We start from the raw sequence: 23291 nt of genomic DNA, 5'->3' as shown, positions 1-23291 counted from the left end.
AAGAAGGATTCACCCTCCACCTCCTTTTCAGCCGTCGCGCCCCGTCCAACCCTCCTCCCCGTCCACCCGAGGGGATGATACGGGGACTGACACGGCAGCGACGGGTACGGACGACGAGGTATACGACAAGGATCTACCGTCGTCACCTCCCACCAGGGCTTCTCCGCCCGACGAGATTGGATCGTTCCACTCCATGATCGCCAGGGCATCCGAGCTTTTCCAACTCTGCCCTGAGGAGAAGAAAAAGGAAGGATTCCTTTATCAACGGCGCGAGGCCAAGAGGAAGACGGTCCTCGCGGTGCCTCTACTGGACGACATTTGGGTTGAGGGCCTCGCCCTCCTCAAGAACCCTTCCACGACGCCAGCTAGAAGAGACCGGTACGAGAAGAAGTACCGGGTCCCGGACGCGGCCCCCCTGTGCCTCCGGGCGCAGCCTACCCCGGACTCCGTCGTCTCCGCGGCGGCCAGGAAGAAAGCGGGGGGGGTTGCGGCCTCCACATCGACTTCCCCACCGGACGGCGAGGGAAAGAAATTGGACGCTATGGGACGCAGGGTCATCTCGTCTGCAGCGACGACGATTAAAGCGGCCAACGCCTTGGCTATCGTGGCCCGCTACGACAGGGAGCTATGGTACAAACTGGCTCCCCTGCTGGACTTCCTACCGGACGACAAGAGGGCGGATGCCCTGGAGATCCTGCAGGAAGGTGAGGTGGCGTCAGACCACGCCATCACTATTGCGACGGACATCGCCGACACTGGGTTTCGCCAGTTGGGCAACCGCGTGTACCTTAGGCGGCGTGGATGGCTCAAGGCTACTGGACATGCCGTTCGATGGGAACAACCTGTTTGGGAAAACAGTGGACGATTCCCTTCAGGCCATTAAAGCGGACACTGAGACGGCCCGGGCCCTTGGGGTTCTGCAGCAACGACGGACGCCCTTTCGGAGCAGCGGAGGCAAGGGCGCCTCCAAAGGTTCCGGTTTCTCCACCTACCGTCAAGCGGCCCCCTCGTCGTCTCAGGAGGCCTACAGAGGACGAGGCAAGTCTGGCGGACCCCGCCGTCGTCGCCAAGGAGGTCAAGGCGGCAAAGCCTCGTCGAAACAGGATTGAACCGGCCGTGGGGTCGGGCCCCCACCGAAGCACCCCGGTGGGAGGCCGGCTGGCGAGCTTCGTCAGCGTGTGGGAGTCCATCTCCACCGACCGTTGGGTGCTGGACGCCTTAGCCCGGGGCCACGCGCTCGAGTTTCAAAGAAGGTGCCCGCGCGTCCCCCCCGTGGCCAGGAAAGAGCTTCACGTCCCTCAGCTTCTCCTGGAGGTAAAGGCGATGCTCAGGAAGGGCGCCATCGAACTCGTCCCAAAGAGGCTTCGGGGCTCCGGAGTTTACTCGAGATACTTCCTCGTGAAGAAGAAGACGGGAGGATGGCGCCCCATCCTAGACCTGCGACGTCTGAACAAGTTCATCAAGGCGCAGAAGTTTCGGATGGTCACCCTCCAGCACGTCCTGGGGCAGCTGGAGGAAGGAGACTTCCTGTCGTCGTTGGATTTGGAGGATGCCTACTTCCATATTCCCATCCTAAAGGGGCACCGAAAATTCCTCAGGTTTGTGGTCCATGGGCGTCACTACCAGTTCAAAGCCCTCCCCTTCGGACTACGGTCGGCACCCAGGGTATTCACCAAGTGCCTTGCACCGGTGGTGGCGCAGCTGCGCCGCGAGGGGATCCACGTCTATCCCTACCTGGACGACTGGCTCATCCGAGCCAAGACGAGGGAGCTCGCCGTGGAGCACACGGCAAGGACCATCCAACTTCTCACGGACCTGGGATTCTCCGTGAACTACGCCAAGTCCCACCTGGTACCCGCGCAAAACGCACTGTTTCTGGGAGCGAAGCTCGACACAGTGTCCCTTCTGGCCTCCCCGTCGGAGGAAAGGACCAGGTCCATCCTGGGCAAGGTACAGCGGATGTTGGTTTCCGACGCGGCCAAGGTGAGGTCCATCAAGTCCCTCCTCGGAATGATGTCTTCTTGCATCTACCTCATTCCCATGTGCAGGCTCCGGATGCGCCCGTTGCAGGAGTTCCTGGACGCGCGCTGGATCCAAACGACGGGCAGCTTCGAGGAGAGGATCACACTCGACGAGAGTTTCCGCCGAGCGGTCCGGTGGTGGGGCAACCGCGCACATCTGACTGCGGGCATGGACTTCCAGACCCCAGACCACCAGGAGACTGTGACCACGGATGCCTCCCTGGAAGGGTGGGGAGCGCACACCGAAAATCTGCACGCAAGAGGCCTTTGGCTCCCGACGGAGAAGTCCCTCCATATCAACGTCCTGGAGCTCCGTGCAGTGTTCTGGGCCCTCAGGTCCTTCCTTCCGTCCCTCAAGGGCAAGGTGGTGAGGATCTTCACCGACAACACCACCACCATGTTTTACATCAGGAAACAAGGCGGAACCAGGTCCCCAGCGCTGTCCAAGGAGGCGCAGGACCTGTGGCATTGGGCCGTCGCCCAAAGGATGTTTCTGGTGCCGTTTCATCTGGCAGGGATAAAAAACACCATCGCCGACTCACTCAGCAGGGAGCTGCGCTCGTGCCACGAGTGGGAACTACGGCAGGATCTAGTGGATCGCCTCTTCCGACGGTGGGGCACACCCCAGATCGACCTGTTCGCGACGGCGACGAACTCCAAGTGCCGGAGGTTCGCCAGCAGGTTTCCCCAGGCGAGGAGCATGGGCGATGCTTTCTCGTTCCCCTGGGAGGGCCTGTTCCTCTACGCGTTCCCTCCTTTGCCACTGCTAATCCGGCTCGTCAACCAGCTCAAGAGGTCACGGTGCAGGATGATCCTCGTCGCACCTGCGTGGCCGAGGCAGATATGGTTCCTGGACCTTCTGGACTTGTCAGCGTCCCCGCCAATCAAGCTGCCGGTGGACGCGGATCTACTCTCCAGGGAAGGAGGCGCCATCCTCCACCACGACCCGAAATCGCTGAACTTGCAGGCCTGGCTCCTGCAGCGCTAGAGTTTGGAGGATACGACATACCGGCCGACTGCAGAGAGGTTCTTGCAAAGGCCAGGGCGTCCTCTACTCTTAAATGCTACGGACACAAATGGAAGAGGTTCTCTGTCTGGTGCCACGCACAGAAGATTAACCCTCTACGGATTACGGCTCCCCAGGTACTGCCGTACCTGCTGACGCTGGCCAAAGCTGGACTGGCACACGCGTCCATCAAGATTCATCTTGCTGCGATCTCCCGATACACCAGAACCACGGGCCGGACGTCCTTGTGGTCTCATCGTCTGGTGAAAGAGTTCATGAAGGGACTGTTCAGATCGTTCCCGCCGGTGAAGGCTCCGGCCCCGGCATGGGAGCTCAACGTGGTGCTGACCAAGCTCATGGGACCTCCGTTCGAGCCTCTGCACTCGGCCCCGTTGAAGTTTCTGTCGTGGAAAACAGCGTTTCTTGTGGCCATCACCTCCGCACGACGGGTGGGAGAGATCCAGGCCCTTTCCTGCAAGGCCCAGTACTTGACTTTTCACGACACAAGGGTAGTGCTCAGGACGCACCCCACCTTCATGCCCAAGGTACCGTCGGACTTCCATCTCAACGAACCCTTGGTGTTGCCTGTGTTCTTCCCGTCGCCTTCGTCGCCGGCTGAGAGGACTTTGCACTCGCTGGATGTGGCTAGAGCGCTGAAGTTCTACGTGGACCGCACGAAGTGTTTTCGGAAAACGTCACAACTCTTTGTGAACTTTGGACCTGTCAATCAGGGGAAGGCTTCCATTTCCAGATGGCTCTCCGGCTGTATCATGTACTGTCATCGGTTGGCAAACCGACCGCTGCCTGGCCGTCCGAGAGCCCATTCCACCAGAGCGATCGCAGCTACCACGGCGTTCCTTTCTGGTGTGCCCCTGCTGGACATATGCAGGGCTGCTATGTGGAGGTCGACGCACACCTTCACGAAATTCTACTGCGTCGATCGGGATTCCAGGGAGGAGTCCAGGGTCGGCCAAGCAGTGCTGCGCAACCTGTTCGCCTGAGGTGAGCCTGGTGAGGAGGTAAGATGCTTAATGTTGAGTTTGATGTACTGCTTAATGTTGAGCCTTTGCCACCTCCCGTGGTTGTGCATGTGTGTACTGCTATGTATTCTTTATTCATGAGCATGTGAATCCATGCCAGACCCCATGGTGGAGAAGGAACCAGTTACTTACCTGTAACTGTTGTTCTCCAGCATGGGTCTGGCATGGATTCACATGCGAACCCTCCCGCCTACCCCTCTGCGGCTCTTCACTTGGTCATACTGCCACTTCACGTGCTTCCAAATCTGAAGATGGCTGCCAGAGGCGGTGCTTAGGTAGAGGGCAGTCATTGGCTGTGGTCAGTATGACGCAGAGACCAGTGATTGGTTACTACTACGAAAGACAGATCAGAAACGAAACTGATACTGGTTTTTTCCTTACCGAGGATTCCCAGCCTGCATGCTGGAGAACAACAGTTACAGGTAAGTAACTTGTTCCTTCTGAGATATTTGAGCGCATTTCCGAATGCGTATTGGAGGTCTCAATTTTTGCGGTTTAGAATGAGCCGCATTCCAACGGGAGCAATTCTGGCCCTATGCCCCAAACTGCCCACATTGGGAAAAGATTGTTTCTGTGGCAACCAAACACTATCCACACTCTAAAACATGCGGTGATTCAGTGCTCCACACTGCGCAGTCTACACATTGTATTGTTCAGGACTTTTGTTCACTCCGAGTATTGGTTGTTGGAACACAACTTTTGGTTAGGTTTATTTAGTGGGGATGAAATTCCATTAACACGTGCAGTAGTAAAATGTGTATGCAGAATTAGTGTTTTTGCCATTAGATGATAGGCTGTTTTGACTTTTAAATATGCTATTTCAATGTATCTTTTCTGCATGTTTTTCTAGTCTATATACTAAACACTTGTGTAGCATTTTGCATTAGCACTTTATTAATGTACTTTCTTCACAGTGCTCTGCTTAGACATTGTTGAGCTTCCTAAAGTAATTTAGATAATTGTATCTGATCTTTTGGTAAATACTTTTGTATAAGGTTTAGTTAAAACACAATATTACAAGAAAAACCTCTCTGCACTCCTTAAACACCACTCGGTGAGAAGCCACAGAACCACTTTATGTTGGCAACCTTGAGCATTCATAAATCCCTGCTCTAGACTCCTTAATACAGCCCCCGCCCTTTTTCTTCCTGCACTTATCGGACCTACCCTGTCTGCTGCCTTAAACCTAGCACTTGCAAATTGCTGGCTGCATTACCACTGTTTGTTGCCTTTATTATTTATTTATTGTTATTTATCTGTTTCTCCTCTGCTTCGCACTTTCCACCTCTCCCCCCCTTCCATGCACTGTTCCCCCTCCCCCCTCTCCCATGCACTTGCGCGTTCTCAATGTCACTGGGCCTAGTAAGATTGCTGTTTTGTTCTCCCCTGTTCCCCTCCCTTGCTTTGTCGCGCTCTGAAACACTTGTGTACGAGCGCGATAGAAATAAAATATCAATCAATCAAAATATTTAAATCGTCCACTCCATAGAAAGGACTATCTTTCTGGATATGCACAGATCAACAATTCAAATGAGCAAATTTGCCCCGCTCCCCATGATTCTACGTTAGTCCCTTCCACCTCCCCCTTCCAGATCAGGAAGCACCAAGAACTTGTAAAAACAGCAGGTGTGTGATGCAAGACTAACGTAACCGGGCATAGAAGAGTTTCACTCATTCGTCTGTGGGGCGATACTGTGGATGGCTCAAGCAATTTCTGTGATTGCCAGACAACAGAGAAGGAACGTTCGTTCTGCAACAGTCCTTCTGCTATACTAGCATCTCTGCTGCACTGACTGGTTGGTGAGTCTATGTATCTGCCTGACAAATGTATATTATGGGACAGACGGAGAGCCAATGCAATACTGGTACAATTCTAGGTAGCAGGATTAAGGGCCAAATACAGAGGAATGCCCCATTGTAAGGCAGTCCACCGCTCCCAACCCCCACGAGTAGTTTGTACTTAATCCCTTCTAAGTACTGAAATGTATACAGTTAATTATGTGTTGGTTAATTATTTGACCCAAATCACACACATTGGTTAAGCAGTGAAATTAACCACCACTGCCCTTTAGCACTTGACTACGTAATTTAAACGTGTTTCTTAGTATGTACATTTAGGTTTTGACATTCATGAACAACAATACTGCCTTATAGTGATTACTTGCAAAATACACAAATCACATAGTAAAGCATCCGTGAAATGTGTAAATCGTTACAGAAAAAAGTTAAACCAAGAGAATAAAATTCTGGCATTTTATTTTTATTTTCATATAATGAATAGAAAACTATTCCCATCAAAATAGTAAACCTAAAATGTCCTGGTTTACACCACTGTACATTTCTGCACTAAAAGAAATTGTGTATTACCGTCACATGGGTATAGAGATTGTCACAAACGTACATCTTGATGTTATACATGATATTGAGAACAATCCACATAAAGGCAAATCCTTTTTTTTGCATGTCAAGCTAGGATACGTAATGGCTATTAATCTTTGCAATCTATTGTATTACTCACTTTAATTGGGTTGCTATTGAACTGGTTGGCAACTAAAGGGGAGGGGGCCTCGCATTTAATAATATCTCATGAATTTGCCAATTGATTAAACAATCATGTCTATGAAAGGCCCTGCTAAGTACAGAAAAGTATCACGTCGGTAGTTGAGGGGCTGTCACGGGGCCTTGTCGTCCGCATTTGGTCTTACTCATGGTGTCTCTGTAGGTGAGTGGGTCCCTTCAACAAAGGCCCAAAATGTGGTGACTGCGGCTGCAGCCATTAAGGTAAGATTCTGCTCGTTAGAACAGAGGTGTGAAAACTGTGCTGCCCAGGACTGCAGAGAATGTGCGTCTGGGACACTTATCCCGGCCACAGGGCCCTTCTGACCAGCCAGCAGGGTGGATAAAGTCCCAGACTGCTCCAAGTAGGCCTGTTTTTTTGCTTTATGGGGAGGCAAGTCCCTGTGGTTGAGGTGCTACTGTGGGGACTTTTCAGTTGTGGGTCTGTCTGGGTTTGCGTGTTCCCTGATGCGTCGGTGTCCTGCCTAAACAAACAGGCATACAGAAAGTCATGGGTCCAGGTCTTCCAGATTCTGAGAACAAAGATAAGAAAACCTGAAATGTCAAATCTGGAACAACAAATGTACAATAAATGTGAGTATTTATTCAAAAAATATCAATTCTATTTACAATTCCTGGAAAACGGGACATATCAATGGTACATACAGCAGCAAAAAATCATTGAGAAACACTCAACCTAAAACCTAATCAACATCACATATATCACATCCAATCATGCCATATGCAAAAAAAATACACATCCCAACATGCCATGCATATGAACTAATTCAAACGGACGAGGAGTTGTGCGGAATTCCCAAATGAAAAATCCTAAACTTCAACAGTTAACATAAAAGTTAGACAATACTTCCAAAAGCACCGACCGGTTTCGACGTTGGTAATTAAATCGCAGCGTCTTCACCAAGGGAAAAAACAAACCTAAAAAACATGTTGGGGATAAATAAATCACAAATTGTACAACCAATTATGCAGTGTAGTACAAGGAACTAATTCAAACTATACTTAAAATTCAATCGGAGGCCTAAGAATTGTCAGGAAGCCAGCAGGGAATGAGAAAACCTGCATGCGAAACGCGGTCATTAACTAACTAAAAGTACACTCTCCATAGGAGCACCTCTAACCCCAAGAAGAATTGAGAAGGTAGAACGCCAACCTAGTACACCAAACAACGTGCCCAATACATTATGTATAGACATATGAAAACCAGATAAATCACAGTCACCACAGTTGCATGGCAGTGATCATAACACCTCAAGAGTGCTCTCGAGAAACCCAGAAATAGTAACACTGAACCAGAAGCCCCCATAGCCTAAAGCCATATCAGTGTGTTATTTGCAACACAGATAAGTACCAAAAGCGGGCATCACCATTGCCCTAGGGAATTCGAAGACCAATCTGCCAGGTACACAGCCAACCGACTTGGGCAATCGGAAGGACAGCACAATGGTGGGCATTGTCCAACGTAGCACAATGATGGCCAAACAACCCCTGCGTGACACATGGTTCAAGAACATGCAGGAAGCCAAACATTGGCCCTGGGTATCGGCAACAGGGCACTGAATGAAAAGGCAAGCAAAAGACGTGTGAGCAGCCCAATGTGTGCTGCCTTGGTACAAATATGGATGTAACCCCCATCCCTAAACTATGCAGGCATATTATTTCGAATGAAAGTGCTTCCCGCAGGGAAGCTCATGACTAGCGTGTCCAGGACGGTGCCGCCAAACTTTCACCGGCACCACCACACATTTCTGAAACGAGTGAGCTAGAAACGCACCTCAATAAAAATTCAGGCGAGGACCGTGAAAGTCGGCATTAGCTTGCCGTCACCTGGGCCAGAGAAGTGAAAAAAAGACTATTAGTTGGTCCTGACAGGCCGCCATGTTGGAATAGAATTAAACATACTGTGACTAACCCCTATTGGTGCATGTAATAAAAATGAATCTAAAATGAAAATTGGGAGTGTATCAAGAATAGAGCAGCAGTGTGGGGGACATGCCAGTAAATGCAAAACAATGAATGAGGCCAATTTCCTTTACATACTGTCTTAACAAACAGCCATTGAGGCCTCGCATCCCGTGGCTTCTGAAGTGCTCCATGTTTTGAGAATTCGGGCATTTGGGATAAGGGTTATTCTACAGTACCACATGCAGGGGGAGGAAGTGGGAGAGGGTGTGGGATTCCCCAATAAGTAATGGGGGTGTACCCAACTAAAAAGTGTAGCTTGAGGAGTCTGCACACTGCACCTATTGTATTTTTTTTATAGTATCGAATTCTATTGCTGTGCTTTCATGTCTTACTGCAAATGCAGAGCAATGTATTGGAAGGATCTGTCATAATTATTCATGCTTGAGCAGTCTGAGGGAAAGTTGAACCACTCACTTTCTGAAAGGACTTGTTCCAAGGAGGATTGCCTAGCATTTTGGTGCTGGACTGCTCAAGTGGGTGGGACAAAGACTGATATGCAAATAAATATTCCTCCTTTGTGAAATGTACAGTGAGCTAAAATGTGGCTGTGGACTCTCGAGTGGGCACCTTCCCATAGAACAGGTCATTAAGCCATGTTCGTTCATAGAGTGGCACCCGTACCTCTTTTTCTATGTTTATAGGGTTATCCCAACGTGGACCCTTTGCTCAGTGTGCATAGAGAGACACGGCTCCACCTCACTGATGAGGCCTGAGAAGGCCCAAACATGTGTCTGGGGTTGCTGTTGGTACTCTTGTTCAATGGAGAATTGCCTAGCGTTTCAGTGCTGGACTGCTCAAGTGGGCGGGACAAAGACTGATTTGCAAATGTCTTGCCTCCTTTGTGAAAGCTACCACGAGCTAAAATCTGGAGTGGCACCTTCCCAAAGAACCGGTCATTAAGCCATGTTCATTCTCGCACAGGGGTGCTCGTACATCTTTTTCTACTTCCGCACTAAACCTTATTTTCTATTTCATACTCTAACTTGCTTAAGTGATCTATATCTTTTTTCGCCTTAGTAAGAGAAGGTCCCCTCACACTGGAAGAATATTAAAAATGTGTTAACTGCAAGAATTTGTAGCACAAGCAGGTTGCTAGTGCTAGACATCTTTTATTTTTTATTTTCAATTTCCACCACCCGCCCCCATGCTAGAAGTGAAAAAGGTATTTCCTAATTTCAACGTCCGACTTTCTTTCAATTTCTTGCCCACTGGCGCTAGTAAATTGGCATTCAGCACTTGCACCACTTTTCAGGGCACAGGGTCTAGTAGGGAAATTTGGGATGTTTTCTCCCTACGAGTGGCGTCCAAATATTTGTGGACTTCTGGCCATTTACATTTATGAGCTTTGAATATTCCCTAGTCACTTGTGGGCGATTCTTACATCTCTACCCATGATCTCATCCTTTCATGCTCCTACACAGAATTGTGAATGGCACTCTTGAAGGCTCTCCGTACCCACCAAAACATCGTAGTATCCTTTAATTTGCTTATGTATGCATAGAGCGCCTTGTGTGGGGATGTGCCATGAGTGAGCTTAGAGACAATTCAACCTGTTGTATGCACTGTATAAACGATTACTATTCTATTTGAAGCAATACTGTAGTCCAACTATGAAACAGTAATTGTTAGTCTATAATTCACATTTAAAAAATCATTTCTATGTGACCCCAATTATGGAACTTAAAAAAGTAAGCCAGAGTGCTGTGAAGGTATTTTCCCAGGACCACATACTACGTACGGTCAAGTGGGTAAGCCAGAATTGTGGGCCCATGTTTCTTGTTTTCAAATGTTGCAGTTTAAGCAGCAGTCTATATCTCATCGCATCTTTACATGTGCACCAATGTATGTCTAATAGTGGTCTTTAAAAATCTATCCCGGGTTCAATAAAGTTACATTAAAATCCTTAAACCACACGTTCAATCAACCCAACATAATATAAGAATTCCTAATAGAAACATGTTGGACAAAGATCATTCAGAGAGTCTGTTTGCAACAAGGCAATACCGTAAGGTATGCAATTTTAAAAATGAATCTTTCTTCACATGACTATTTAAAATGCAAAGAATAGAAACCACTGCCTGCGTGCTGAAGCTGAGAGACCCACACATTTACCACACGGATCGATTTCAGAAGTTGACAAACTTGGTAAGAAAAATACATCTATATATGATTTAGTGATAGATTTAGTGTGGTGTTCAGTTGTATGCATATATGAGGATATACACTAACATGCAGGACGATGTTAAAACTGCTGTGGTTTGTATGCACAATGCAAAGAGTTATATGGTCTGCCCTAAGTTAGAATTTTGTTTATGGCCAACATGGTGTTTCATCCTCCAGAATCAATAAAATAACTACCACAATGTTGGTTAATATTTCTTCTTAATGTCACGTCACGTTGGGCATATTTCTAAGCAGCAAACGTGTTGGCACTGTGTACCTGCAAAAGGCTCACTTTAGATAAACTTCCATCTACTAAATCCAATCATCAATGCTAATGAAAAGCCATATTCTGGTCTGCTGCCTGATGAACTACTACCAGGGGCATATCTTGAACCAAGGGTGTAAATATGTTTTCCAACTAGCAGTAGGGGGCAGCGGTTTACATTGGATTGCTTGGGTACACGAAAATAATTTACATGCAAAGCAACCGCTCTGTGAAATGTTTTCAAAGTCAGTTAAGTTAATCCTGTCGACCGACAACTGCCCAATTTTACCATTTTAACATAACTACTTCATTCAACCCAAATCATAATAATATGGAGAAGCAGAGCTCCTGTATTGTCCCACTTAGGATCCGAAATGTTCTGCCGATGTTAGTGTTGTCATTTTGCCTTCTTACAAAATACTGAAGTTTAAATTTCACATTTACAAGAAGGGACAGATTTACAGAGCGATGAGTGCCAGTCGGGCATAGTATCTCTCGAACTTAACTTCACACAACAAGAAGATCTCAAGGACTAAATTCCAACAAGTCGTTTACATAGTTGCCAACATTACCCATTCCAATCTATAGGTACTTATCCAGTCTTGTGTTTTTTCTTTGCATTCCGGGACTTGTAGTCCGAGATTTATAATGGGAAATGTCGAACTACAAGCCCCAGTATACAAAGAAAGAAACGGGACTGGATAAGCATCTGGAGATTGGAATGGGTCATGTTGCACTATGCATTTTCTATTGCCAAATAGTCCTGTGTAAACGCCATACAGCCTTTGATGTTTCGTGCAAAGCACTTTGCATCCTTGGACCTAGTTTTGCTTTTCCCAGAAGGTTGGACCAAATCTCCAAATATAGAGTGTTGGGATGCACATACAGCGTCCCAGCCAGGCAAAAAGGTTCAGGTTGTAGGAAAACCTATTGGCACAAATTATTGTGGGAGCAGGTGAAGCTTTGCTTAACTGAGGGCACATTAATTGTTTTAGTTGGTTAGACACATTAGATACTCGCATATAGAGGCACAGAAAGAGCAACACATGTATTAATGTTGTGGTTGCAGAGGCCCTGTGTTTAGTTGTATCACTAGTTATGGTCTGTAGTGAGGTGTGCAGGAATAGCTGAAACAAGGTGGAAGATGGAGTCGGGCAGCTACTGTGGTAGAAGCGAGATCAGTATTTTACATGGCAGAAGCGACTCCATATTGGATGTTAAGGCCTAATGTGCCATGGACAGAATAGAAAGCAGGCTCTGATGTCGAGCTGTGGCTCCGTTTAGCTGAACTCCAAAAACAAATCCCCTTTCCTGTTCCACAGGGGAGAAGCTGAGGCCCGAGGCAACCGCGGTGCACAGATAAATGCTAATTGTATAAAGCTGCATGGCTTGAACGTGGTGGGAACAGAATGTTTATTGTGGGGAGAGCAGGAAGGGATGTCCCTTTTTCAGGACAAATTCATGAGAATGGGGCATAAGGGTTTATGATGCCAAGGGGCAGGAAGATTTAGAGTACTACTGCCCGCCACAAGAGTAGTCATCCCATTTGAATTACAAGCACACGTATAATTAAAAACAAATCCCTGAAATTCAGATCCAAGAGTGGTGCCCCAGTCACGTAATTATTTGGCACTTGGGATGGAAGGAGATGAGCGGCTGCCGTGTCGGGAACTTTTTGAATTGGGATAGGAGGAGCAGGGGTGATGCCAAATAATTCAGTACAAGGGCCAGTGTGCAGCTTGTGTGCGCTACAGCGTATGGTATAATGAGAAGGCCTATTGTCTTATCAAAGCAGAGTTGGCCTCACCAGTTCACTTTGATTGCTTTTGGATCGGAGGGGTGCCCATCATGTGGTAGTCTCGATTTTATTAATGTGAATACGTTTAAACCAACAATCCCTTTGCCGAGCTGCAGCCATGAACAGAATGGATGTACATTAAAACAAAGTCTGACGACAACAAAAGAATGTCATAAAGCAGATCTAAGAACCTATACTGAAACGATATGGAAGTACTTAAGGATGACTATGTAACTGAAGCACTAAAAGAAACACGTACCCAACGATACAGTAATCATGAACACAGACAAATGAAGTGACTCACTGGTCAATAACTGTAAATACGCCGTAACGCAAAGTAGAAAGAACATATACAAGCTTGCTTATGTGAGGTGTGTATATATTAGACGTTTAGGACGACCATTAGAAGAAGATGGACAATGGCCTATTTCAATCAACCCAGCTACCTCAAAATACCAGCCCAGGATCCTGAATTGAAAAGACGATGAGGCTGTATTTCCCCAGCAAAATAAAGGAGTACATTGGCCTAGGACTAAGGATGTGATTTTGGGAGATGAAGGCAAAGTATGAAAGGAGTCCAAAGAGCATACCATGTGCGAAGGACATATTTCTGAAGATTAGGAGGAACAAGAACATTTACAGTTGCCAAGTACCAATGAATGTATAAAGTCGATAGTGAGCGAGTCTCCAAGGACCAAGAGGCGCAACTGAACCCAGTCTAATTTAATGAAATAGTGTTAAATACACTGTCGAAATTGACAAATGTGTGGTCTCTTAACACGTGATGAAGAGCTTGCAAACAAGGGCTTTTCATTAGACTTGAAACTAATGGTGTGCCTACACTACCATGAATCTTCTGTGACGGTGCAGACTGGCAAGGTCAGTCTTCAAACAGAGGACACTGGCATGAGGCCTACCAATGAGAGTGGGTAGACTAATTGGGAAAATAAGGGGAGAGCTGACATATCTCCAAGCACCTGGGTTTCGTTTCTTTGTACGTGCTGCTAGCGAGCCAAATGTCCAGGGTTGGATTTGGGTTGCCAACTAATCAGAAAAACTTGCCATGCACTTTAACATGCAATATTGCAAGCATTATTCTGCTGCCATATTCTTTGCTATAATCAGTGTGCTATGAGTAGAAGTAGCTCAGGGTGTGTCCTACAGACAAGGGCCCACCAATGGGAGATTAATATTCATGCATTCTATATGTAGAGATTTTCCCCCAATGCAATCCCACCCCTCGATAAGTTTTTGTAATATACCACGTCGGATGATGTCATAGATGACGCATCTAGCATTATATAAACTAAGTATAATGAAGAAAAATGTGTGATCCTGCATGAATCAATTTGATGAATAACGATTAACCCTGCTTTCCTTCATTGAGATAAAAAATCGATATTTTACCATCATCGTGGAGTCTGTCCGGTTATTTGCTCGGAGACATTTTATTGGAAATTCCGTGTAGCACAAATATGCTTTAAGGTGCTAGAGCACATTTGGTAGCAGAGGATGGTTCAGGTCGAATCAACCTAGAGCCCAGACCCAGATTCCCGGATGATTGACGGCTCCCGGGACAAGCCAGACAATCACAGAGTTTAATGCGGAGAGCGGTGCACAAAGAATCACGTGATCAACATATGTTGGACGGAATTCCTATCCAGTCTCCGCAGGTACCCTGCGGACAAAAGGCGAACTGGTTGATTGTGGGAGAGTCAATGCTGAGGGACTTGAGCTGAGCCATAGATGTAAGTAGATGATTGAAGCTGGTAAAAATATAGAGGGGGAGGGATTGTAATTGTGTTATGTTGTGTTTTTAAGAGTTAAAGAGTAACTGGATTTTGGGGATTTGAAAAGGGAGAGATGAGAATACATCAAAATCACGGGCCCGAGATGGACGGAAAGGGCACACGCTATCGCTCCAAATCGGAGCATTTATGATTTCTAAAGGCAGAGCCAGTTAGAAGAGCGTGTGTCAAACTCCCATAGGGAGTAATAAAAAGTTACATTTACTAAGACCATAAAGGAAGACAAATGTATGGGGGATATATGGAGATATATTGTTAGGGAGATTTCGCACCCAAGTGCTAAATTCCCTCTACCATAGAGCCCTCCAGCTCTTTTGCTATATTTTGGGGCTTTGAACCTTTCATTTTCAGTGTGTTGTACTTTTGAGTTCTTTGGTTATGGAGTTTTAAAACAATTCAATAGACATCGTTTTCTGTGTGTCACACAGCACCTTCAGTGCAGTGACACAGGGATGTCTTTTAGACTTCCCAAGGTTTAAATACCTTCTCTGGGACTGACTTCTGTCTCCCAGAGCATGTAAAGTTAAACTGACTTTACTAGTCTCTTTAAATTTACAGACCCACCACACACTATCTTACTATAGAGTTCTGGAGGGTTGCCTAGCTTCCCCTGAGTAGTCAAAACACTCATGTAACAGTCAAATGTTACCCTTTCCTACTTTAAATGGCTGGTGGCAGTGGTTTAGATCAAATTACCATGATTTTCCCGACCTCTAATAATGGTAGCTAAAAGTCGGGTCAGCCATGTTTTTTAATATGGCGCCCCAGACCTATCTGTAAAAACAGACTTCAGTTGACTTTTTTCATCATTTCATTTAGGAAAGGTCCTTCTTGTGTTTGTCTCTGCGCGCCAAACCAGGCTTGGTCCCTTTGTTTGTTGGCCTTTGGCGGGCTTCAGTGCTGAAGCCCTCCTCTGGTGCCTGAGTGTCTGGGGTGGACAGAATGTGAGGGAGGTGCCCGAAACTCCCTGTGCTTAGTCTTCTAGGAGGCCTGAATTCACTCTGGCGTGATTGGGTGGCTGGCTGTCTAGCAAGGACAGCCACCCTGCTGTGTGAGTGACAGCCAGGCTGGAATGAATGGGGGAAAACTGTTTAAAAGCAGGTCTCTGGGACTTGGAAAGCCGAGTCGACCACTGGAACAAAAGAACCGAAGATGAGCTAAAGGAAGAGGAGTGCTGCAACTCCTGGACGACCGGTGAAGCCCTGCTGCAGTTCCGAATTGCCTGAAACTCCATCGACAGCGATGCCCTTAAAGGTTAACTTCTTCCCTTGAGTTTGGTGGGAACAACCAACTCGCAAGCCACGTGGGCACTGTCCCCATCTGGTTGAATTTTCATCAAAGTGCTGTTGAAAACCGTATAGCCAGAGGGAAGGAATCCAGCTTGTGGACTTTAAGGCACTTACACCTTAAACCGACATCTTGCTAAGCTTTTGGCCTCATCCCTGGGCAGTGCAGTAACCTCCCAACGTCCTCCTTCTTGTCTCCACGACTGAAGCTCAGGAACAGCAAGATCTGCAGGAACGGCTGGAACAACTGCCTCAGCTACAGCTTTTCTTCATTAACAAGGTACTTTGCAAACGCGGTTCGGAAATCTTTTCACAGGCACAGGAAGAATTACTACCCACAATAGGATAGCTCACAGAACAACTTGATGTGTTCATTACTATTTGTAACACCAGACCCCCAAGAAGAACCAAGGGTCAAGGTGACGATGGGAGGCAAGACATTTTCATTTCTTGTAGAAACTGGAGCAACTCGTTCCTGTGTCCGTGAGGGAAAACATCCAATGTCCGGCATTGCCATGAATGCTCAGGGATTTTCTGGGGCAACAAATATAGTTCCATTTACTGTTTTTTATCACGGTTACCTAAATTGGCAGGTAAAATAGTAAGGATACCTGATATATTTTTGTTCAGGCCAGCAATTCTTACAGATGATGAGGAAGGGCAAGTTATTCCTTTGGAACTAGAAGCAGCAGTGGTAAGAAAAGAAAGGGTGATTCTTCATGGGATAGACGATGAGGGAAGGGAACGTAGAACAGTGATGGCCCTCAATGAAGGATACAGACTGACAGACTTGACAGATGAAGTACTGTTTAGGGATGAGTTGGTATTCTTTATAAGTCTCACTTATTGGATTAAAGAACATAATGGTACTACAGAGAATGGCTTTGATTAAAAAATAAAACCGACCTTGCAAGTCGTGGAAAAGGTGCCAAGTATTTTATGGACTACAAGTCCTTATGACGTGGACTCACTGAAAGGAATGGAAGCAGTGAAAATTAAGCTTCAACCAGGAGTTATTTTCCCATGCACAAAACAGTGCCCGACCCCATGAGAAGCGGATGAGTGGATATTCAAAACTTTATTCACCTTAATGAAACAAGGCATTCTAGTATCATCAGATTCTCCATGCAACACAGCCATGTACCCTGTCAAAATAATCAACAGGGGTATTTAGAGATTTATACAAGATCTTTGCCCCCTAAATAATATAGTCGAAGCTGAGTTTCCTTTATTTCCAAACACTGCAACAGTATTGTGCAATGTCCCGTCAACAGCCAGGTATTTTACTGTTGGCAATTTGAAAAATGCATTTTTCTCTGTTCCCCTACACGAAGACTCGCAGGATTTGACTTCCTTTTCATATATAATGATTCATCTGAAACATACCCATTTGCCTCAGGGCTACTGTAAGTCCCCTTCAATTTTTTTAGAGTCCTTCAGATGGATTTGGGAAATGTTCAGCTCGAAAGCACCATAATTCAATATGTAGATGACATTTAAGTGTTCAATGAGACAGAAGAAAAATGTAGAGAAGACTGTCAAACTCATGCCGATACTCACAGAGCAAGGGTTCAAAGTTGACAAAAATTGCAATATTGTCAAGAAGTATTATACATTTGACAGTTAATCGCTCATGGTGGAAGAAAAGGGGCACCCGACAGAGCGGAAGCCGTTATGAAAACTGTACAGCCAAAAACGGTGAGACAAATGCAGCAATTTTTAGGTCTCTGCAGTTATTGCACCGCCTGAGTCTTTGGCTACAGTACATATATTCAACCACTTTTAAAAGCACTTAGAGGCACAGGTGGCTAAAACTAAATTAGTGTCGACGGAAGACATAACTGAAGGATTTAATTAATAAAATAAATGATTAGTACAGCTCCTGTATTAGGGATTCCATATTATAGTGAAGAAATGTATTTTCCCATTCAAATGGAGAAATCATGAAAGTAGTCCTTACACAGAAAATTACATTAGGACATGGCCATGAACCATTAGCTTGTTAGAGTGGGATATTAAATCTAGTTATGAAAGGACACTATCCCTGAAAACAGTCTTTGGCAGCTGCTGCATTTGCCTTAAAATAGGCTTCAAGTATAACTATGGGGTGTTCCGTAGTTCTATTTGTAGAGCATGCATTATTTGCAATTTTAGAAAAACCCAGAAGTATATTGACTACTCAAAGAGCATTGGATTACAAGGTAATTATCTCGAACCCTGTGATTTAAATTGTTAGGTGTAGCATAGTCTATCCAGCAGTGTTAATAGCTGAACCAGTGGGGAAAGATGACGATGTACATGACTGTGTTACATACACTGAGTGCTATAATGATATGCCCCATGTTGGAGAGAATGCTCTAAGGAGGAGGTCGGGGGGACCCCCCATTTCATTGATGGTTCATCTAGAATCCAACAAAGAATGCGGGTGAGACATTCGGGATCAGCAGTATTAAAGCTGACCCATCGAGGTACATTTGAAGTATATAGAAGGTTGCTGTCAACCTATTCAGCGCAGCCCGCAGAATTAGCCATGCTTATTGATGCACTATGAAGTTTTGAGGATGAGGAAGTGATGGTGTACTCTGTCTTCGCCTATGTGACGTCACCTGTACACACAGGCCTGTCACATTGGAAGAGGAGGGACTTCTTCCATGCAGACGGCACTCCAGTTCACATGCAGGGCTATTAGGCAAACTCATTGAAGCTGTAAGCTTTCAAGCAACCATAGTCATTGTGAAATGCGCAGCACATTGAAAAAGAAAAGATTTAATCTCTTGCGGGAATGAAGCCGCAGACTTGGAGGCCAGGCGTGCTGCATATTATTCAACCATATTTTAAAATGAGATGAAAGATTTAAAGAAAGTGGCAGGGTGATGCATGTTGGTTAAAGAAGGGTCCATTGTACAGTTAATTGAGATACTAGGATGAGCATCGCAAGAAGAAAAGGAGCTATGGAAAAAGCAGTTGTTTTCTTCATCGCCCAATGAGGCAATTTGGGGGCAGGACAGTACAGGAAAGCCAGTTATGCCTCTAGCATTGTTGAGAGTAGCGCTCAAGCAGCTCTACTATCCCATGCATGTGACTCAAGAGAGTCTAGCTGCAGCAATAGCAGAAGACTGGTTTGTATCGAACCTCAGTGAACATGTGGCACAGTTAATTGTAAACTGTATTGTGTGCCAGAATTTTACGGCAAGACACACCCTGCAAACGGTTAGAGGAGTAATCCCTAGACTTAATGGCCCCTTCTAACACCTGCATACAGATTATGTGAATATGTTGCACAAATGATACAGATTAGTTGTAGTATGTCCCTTTTGTAGATGGATTGAAGCATGTCTGTGCATGCATCCTGATGCTGCATGTGCTGAAAGGTTTCTAGTCTGCAAAGTGTTTCCAAGATGGGGGTGTGCAAAGTTTTGCGATTCGACAATGGACCGCACTTTTCAAATGAACCCTTTGAAAATATAGTCTCACTTAGGCATCAAGCATAAATTTGCTTCGGCCAATCACCCGAAGCCAACGGGATATGTGAGAAATTAAATGGCCTTCTGAAGGAGAGAGTAGCTAAGCTTAAAATGACATTAAAGAGGTTGGTTGTATTGCCTACCCCCTTGCATTGTATGCGTTGGGCAATCAGCATGGTTCATATCACCATTTTAAAGCCCCATGAGTTGGTCACTGGATGCCGAATGAGAACTCCTCTAACCCCCCACCCCTCAACATGGGCAAATACAGATGCCCACAGTGTAGCGAAGGCATTAAGTGACGAGATGCAGGATTATTTGAAAAAGACTACTCTCAAAGTATTTTTTATTTCTCAACAGATCAAAAATCAACACGAGGGGTCAAAAGTGAACAAAGAGGACAATTTGCCTATTAGTTTGGAAGATTCATTAAAACCTCCAGTGCTTTACCCAGATGACCAGGTTTTAGTAAGAACATTTTTTTGTACCTGGAATGGCCCTTGTTTCAATGGACCGTATGAGGTGGAGGAAGTAAGCCCTACCAGCGCAAAGCTCAAGTGTCGACAGGCTTGGATCCATCTGAATGATATTAAGCCCTACAAAGGAAGGATTGACCTCTCCTGCATCTACCCCCAGTGAAGCAAGTGTCCACAGTGAAGTAAGGGAAGAGTGGCAACAAGTGACAACACTATCTATGGCCAAGAACACAGATAAAGAACGCAAAACATTTTTAGATTATGGTTGTTTTATGAACTGCAAAATGTACAGTAATTGTGGAGCATTTTCCCCAAACAAGCTAAAAGAGACAATGGCAGAAGAGTTTGAGCTTTGAAAGGAAAAAAAAGAAGGAAAAATCTTTGTTCATGATACCTATCATTACATTGGTATACACATTCTTAGTCATTCTTTTGTCTTGCATTTTGCAAACTTACCCAGCTTTGATTCAAAAAGGAATAAACATTGTTGCATTCCTGGAGAGCCCCAAGAACAGTTGGATTATTTGGAGAGTGATAATTGAAACAATACTCCAATTTCTGGAAAACAAATTGATTAAAAAAGGAGGTAATAAGTTTGCCTATTCATGTAATGGAGAGGCTTCAACATTTCAGAGACTCATTAGCATCCAGAAAATCGATAGGATTTCATGTGAAATTGATGGTATATCAGCTGGTAGTATGATTTGTGTTTTTCTCATTATTATGGCATTGCGAAGTGTTGTAGAAAATGGCACTAACCTGAAGGGTATTAAAGGCGCTGATAGTGTATTAATGAAACATTTATTATTGTCCCCACCATAAGCACAGATAGTGTGTTATAAAAAATAGCTAGAAGGATATTTTGATTTAAAAGAAATACTGAAGAAAACTATATAGGTATAAAAACATATCTTGAAAATTCAGTTAATTTAAAGAATAACCTATGGTATCAGCACATGAAAGAAGTAGGCGAAAGAACATCAGGCGAAAGTTATATACATACTGTATGCCATGAATGCGGCAATAACCTTTATTGCAAGAGAAAGGTCTCCACATGATGCAAAATGCCTGTCATCTGGCAGCATGCACAACCAGAGGACAATTTGAAGAAAATGTGCTATGATACGATGGTGAGCAAAAGTGGTATTCCCATTTGAATATACCTATGTGAAAACAAGGAGGATGGAAAATGGATTAGGATGGACAAGCAAGAAGCTCATGTATCCATCCCAGATAGAACAAATAAAGCTTGTCCGGATGAAGAAGCCAAATTGCGCAAACATCACTGAAAAAACAGGAGAGCCAAGATGTGGAGAAATGCCTCAGTTGGTGATCTATGGATGTATTTTCACTAGTACTGGATGGGAAGAATGGCTATTGGTGTGCCCTGCACATCTATTGAAGAGGGAATCGGCAAGCATAGTGAAGATAGTGAGTGACAAATGTCTGGAATCATGGGTCAAGTTTTCAAAGTTCCTCACACGGGTCAACAATGAAGCAGGACCAGTTTATAGAATACCACTGAGAAACGCAACATGCTTCAGGAACTATGGCCTGAACCTGGTTGGGAAAAATAAAGGATGTGGAATATTATTGAAGTCCCAGGAATAAGTGAATGGAGGAACTGCAGTATTAATAGATATTGGGCCTTTGAATCCAGGGTCTACATAAAGTTGCCTAAGAACTGGGGAGGAGCAGGCTCTATGGTTACGCTACAAGTACCAGCATTGGTGATTCCACAAAGTGACCTTCATATTGATGAATTTCCAAAAAAATGAACAGTTAAGGAAGAAGAAATCACCTGAACTCTGCCGGCTGAAGAGAAGTAATTATTTTTCACAAAAATCAATGGTGTCTTATGACAATATCCCAGGTGAAAATGAATTGTTCAGCAAAACGACAATGATAATGATGGCTATTTTCTTGCCCGGACTTAAAGCTGCAATGCACTTAAGTGGCTACACATTACCAGATGGGAGCTGCTGCAGACAATTCTTACACCCAGGTCCAACAATATCTGGAGGAAAACCACATTCTGGGTACTCGCCAATCTGGATTCCGCCCTAAGCACGGAGCTGAAACTGCCCTTGTAGATCTGAAAATGCAGATCAATGTCATCAAAGACACTGGCAAACCGGCCCTCCTGACGATGCTAGACTTCTATGCAGCATTTGATTTGGTAGACCACCAAATCCTCCATTCTCAACTCACTTCAACAGCTAACTTCTTGCCATCAGCCTCCGACTGGGTGAGATCCTTCTTAGACGACAGATCCTCCCGTCTCTTCATGACCGACTTCTCTGCAAAACCCACTCCTGTCCCCCAATGTTCCTGTCTCTTCCCCCACCCTCTACAACATTTACTCTAAGACCTTCTTCGACCCCCTTGACCTTCTAAGCATCTCATACACAAACTATGCGGATCCTACGCAGCTCCTAATCCCACTCTATGGATCATGCGCTCACTACTCAGCAACCATAAATGCTGTCTATGAGCTCATCCAAAACTGGATGGCATCCCACCAACTTTGTCTCATCGACGAAAAAACTGAAATCCTCATCGTCGGCTCAATCCCAACACTGCGTAATATTGATCCAGCCTACAAAGAAATCACCATCGATGGTAGCTGCATCACCACCTCCACCACTGCCACAACCCTGGGGGTTTACCTGGATGCCAACCTCCAATTTCTCATGGGACGTGAACTCTTATCGCATCAGCGGCGGCCTACACAGCCAAACTGCTTCATGCCAGTAGGTCATTCCTTTCAACTCCTAATCGCCTTACAATAGTAAGCGCAATCACTGGAGCCAAGCTCGATTATTGCACCACCTTATTTACCCGCACATCTGAATGCAACCTAAGTAAACACCAGCCCATACAGAATAACGTCCTCCGAGCAGCCATTGGCTTCTCCAAATCGGACCATATCTCGGATACCAGGAGAGCTGCACTCTGGTTACCCAACCGGGAACGGATTAAATTCAAAACGTTATCCCTAGTCCACTGTTATCCCTCTAACACTGCCACAACCTACCTGTCATGGTTTGTAGAGACATACACCACTACCCGCCCTCTGAGGTCATCCAACTCTCACCTCCTAAAGACTCCCAAGTTCAACTGCCTCTCAGCAGGAGGCAAGAGTTTCCCGTCATGGCAGCCAAACTTTGGAACAATATGCCAATTACTCTTAGAAAAGAACAGGCCTACTGGACCTTCCGCAGAAACCTGAAGACGTGGCTGTTCAACAGACTACACCCCCACCATCATTATTGCTTCTCCCTCAGACTTGACCCACCGCCCTCTTTTAACTTCTTCTCTATTGTAAAATGTAACTCTCATGCGCCTCTTTTCAAGTAATGTAGACTGTAACCTTGCAACCCAATGTAACTAATGTACCGAACTAATGCACCCCATCGACT

At 45.6% G+C, this 23291-nt stretch overlaps 1 protein-coding gene across 11 annotated transcripts in view; it reads left to right on the top strand.

The window, feature by feature from the left end:
- WNK2 (WNK lysine deficient protein kinase 2) overlaps positions 1 to 23291 on the top strand; it is a 1473871-nt gene that overhangs the window by 395102 nt on the left and 1055478 nt on the right. The window lies entirely within an intron of this gene.

Source organism: Ambystoma mexicanum, chromosome 2p (genome assembly GCF_040938575.1).
Source record: "Ambystoma mexicanum isolate Mex_15411 chromosome 2p, UKY_AmexF1_1, whole genome shotgun sequence".
NCBI lineage: Eukaryota > Metazoa > Chordata > Amphibia > Caudata > Ambystomatidae > Ambystoma > Ambystoma mexicanum.
This window is presented reverse-complemented; position numbering and strand designations above follow the sequence as displayed.